We start from the raw sequence: 3,460 nt of genomic DNA on the forward strand, positions 1-3,460 counted from the left end.
CACGACATGGCAATCAACCTTAATGTGCTTTGTCCGTTCGTGGAAGATGGGATTAGCGGCTATGTGCAGAGCTGACTGACTATCGCAATAGATTGTTATCAGTCTCCCCTGGTCTACCTTCAACTCTTCTAGTATGAACCTTAGCCACTGTGCCTCCTTGATTGTTGCTACAAGGGCCCTATATTTTGCTTCACACGATGATGTAGCAACTGTATCTTGTTTCTTGCTTTTCCAGGAAATGATTCAAGTACCTAGATAAAAACAATACCCTGTAATTGATCTTCGTGAATTAGAACATGTCCCCTAATTACTGTCAGAGAACCTTGATGGGAGTAAATCTATGTTAGCTGAGAAGAATAGACTCATGACTGGTGCGCTCCTGAGATACCTGAGGATCCCCAAAGCTGTCTCAAAGTGTTTGTCTGTCGCACAATCAAGGAACTGACAGAGTTTTTTCACTACATAGCAGAGCTCTGGTCGAGTGTTGGTAAGGTAGAGCAGTCACCCTATAAGTCTTCCATACTCTGAAGTTGATTCAAGGGCAGTGCCTGAGCTCTTCGATAAATGTGTGGTGTAGTCCATAGGCATTGAAACTGAGTTGGCATTCAGCATGCCATAATCCTTAAGAAGATCAATGCAGTATTTTTGTTGGCAAATAGCAATTCCCCTTTGGACTTTGGAAATCTCCATGCCAAGAAAATAGGTGAGTTCACCAAGGTATTTGATCTTGAAGAGGCCATGGAAGTACTGTTTGATATGGTTGATTTTCTTAAGATCATCACCTGCTAGCACAAGGTCATCAACATACACCAAAATCACAGTAATATGTTTTGAATTAATTTTGGTAAACATGATGTAATCATGTTTGGATTGTACATAGCCCAAATTGATGAGGGATGTTGCAAACTTAGTGTTCTACTGTCTACTCGCCTGATTCAATCCACAGAGAGAGCGGTCCAATCTGCAAATCAAGCCTATTTTTGAAAGTTGTAATCCTGGTGGAGGCTTCATGAAAACTGTTTCATTTAAATCACCATGAAGGAACACTGTGTTCACATCCAATTGGTGTAAATGCCACTGCTTTATAGCCAAAATAGCCATCACAAGTCTAAATGTATTCATTTTTACCACTGGACTGAAGTGTCCTTGTAGTCCACTCCACGAGTTTGAGAGAAACCCTGGGCCACAAGCCGCCCCTTATACCTCTCTATGGAGCCATCCGGGTTAAGTTTGAGTTTGAAGACCCATCTACAATTCACTACTGCTTTTTTACCATCAGAGAGTTTAGTCAAAGTCTAGGTTTTATTATTCTTTAGTCAAGAAGTTAATTATCAATGGATGACTTCCAATTAGTATCTGTAATAGCATCATCATAATTCCTAGGTTCTACATGCATGGGTTTAGCTAAAGGGTCTGTCTTTAGTGAGATAATTACTTGTGAAGTAGGATACTATAAGAAAGAATTAGGATTAGCTGATTCTGTTGCAGAAGACATCAAACAATAAAAATTCTTCAGGTATGTTGGAGGCCTTCTTGTCCTATTTGATCTTCTAAGACCAGTGTGATCTTGATGAACTATCCCTGAGGCTTCAAATTTTGAGCCTCTGAGAAATACATCTAAGGAAGCATGATCATGAGTAATAATTAGAGCTAATTGCTCTAGAAACTCACTTGAATCAGAAGCAATGTAATCAGGATGGGATGCATGATTATGCAATATGGTATCTAGAACATCTGTTTGTGATGCAGGTGAACATGTGACAATGTTATGCAATGGATTCTTAAAAGATGTATTGTAAGTGATGTCAAATGGATCTGTGAATGTAGTAAGCATATTAGTTGGTATGTGATTTTGTGCTTGACCAGGATCAGAGAATGCATCTGATGCAAAAGGCATAATATTTTCATAGAAAACAACATTTTTGGAGAGAAAAATATCCATAGTTGATAGATCAAATAGCAAATAGCCCTTGGTCCTTGGTTTATGTCCAAGATATACACATTTTCGGGACCTTTTGTCAAGTTTCTTTCCATGAGCAGTAAGGCTGCAACATATGCCAAGCAACCAAACACCCTGATATAGTCAATCTCAGGTAATTTTCCTTTTAAAATTTCATAGGGAGAAACATTTTGTAATAGAATTCTAGGTATGTGATTAAGAATATGAATAGCTTGTGCTGCTGCATATGTCCAGAAACCCTTTTGGCATGTTTGCTTGAAACATTAATGCTTTAGTTATTTCTAAAATGTGTTGATGCCTCCTTTCTACAATTTCATTTGATTGATGAGTCTCAGTACACGTTGTTTGATGTATTATGGCTTTGGAATTATAAAAAGAGTTTAACTTGAATTCAAGGACATTATCAGTTTTGATCTTTTTCATAGAAACATTGAATTTTGTTTGAGCAAGATTTATAAAATTTTACACAAGGGAAGCTATCTCAGCCTTTGATTTCATGAAAAAAATCCAAGTATATTGACTTTTGTTATCAATTATACAGTCAAGAAATATTTGTGTTCTCCAATGAAAACTGTTCCAATAGATCCCCATATATCCATGTGTACTAACTCAAATAAATTCACAGACTTAGACATGCTAGAAGAAAAAGAAAGTCGTTTCTATTTAGCATACTGACAGGAGTCATAGCCATAGGGTCCAATGTAACCTTTATTTTTCAAAAAACTATATGATTTATGCATCACATTTATTTTCTGAGATGGTATGTGGCCTAGTCTAATATGCCAAATTACTTTTGAATCATCTTTACCGGAATTGTAGGGCAAGGCCATAGATGACAATGCTGATGTGATATTTGTTGTTGTGATTGGTCTTAAATTCTCAAATGCATATAATCTCCTTCTTTGTTCAGCTACTCTAATCCTCTTTTTGGAAATTGGAACATGTATCTCACAATTGGAATCATAAAAAATGAACTTGTATTTCATATCGTTAGTCAATTTCGATACTGATATCAAATTGAACTTAAATTTTGGGACAAACAATGCATGTACTAATTGAAGTTGGGCAGTAAAATCTATGGTATCAGCTATATCTGTGATAGTTTGTGTTCCATCAGGTAGGTTTATATGTACAAATTTAATGTGGTATAAGCTTTTAAATGCACTAATTGAATATGAGACATGGCCAATGGCTCCTGAGTCAATGACACAAGAGCAATGACTAAAAGTAGCTAATGACATGATGAATGCAATACATTGGCTAGATGGTAGTGTAGTGGTTTGATTATGACTTTGCTATTGTGGTTTTTGCTTTTCTAGAAGTGCCAATAATGCCAACTTTTAATCTGCAAAAAATGAGATCTTGGAGTCATGTTGAACTTCCTGAGATGCATTGCTGACTTTTTCATCATGCTCATCAGCAATTATGTTGTTGATTATGCTTCCTCCATTTTCGGCTCTCAAATGGGATGGAAAACCATGTTTTCTGTAACATGTGTCC

General features: G+C 36.6%; 1 protein-coding gene across 1 annotated transcript in view; it reads left to right on the forward strand.

The window, feature by feature from the left end:
• Positions 1-3,460, forward strand: part of LOC107613964 (vicianin hydrolase) — a 32,099-nt gene that overhangs the window by 21,300 nt on the left and 7,339 nt on the right. The gene's annotated exons all lie outside the window — the stretch shown is intronic.

The sequence above is a fragment of the Arachis ipaensis genome, chromosome B08 (genome assembly GCF_000816755.2).
Source record: "Arachis ipaensis cultivar K30076 chromosome B08, Araip1.1, whole genome shotgun sequence".
Taxonomy (NCBI): Eukaryota; Viridiplantae; Streptophyta; class Magnoliopsida; order Fabales; family Fabaceae; genus Arachis; species Arachis ipaensis.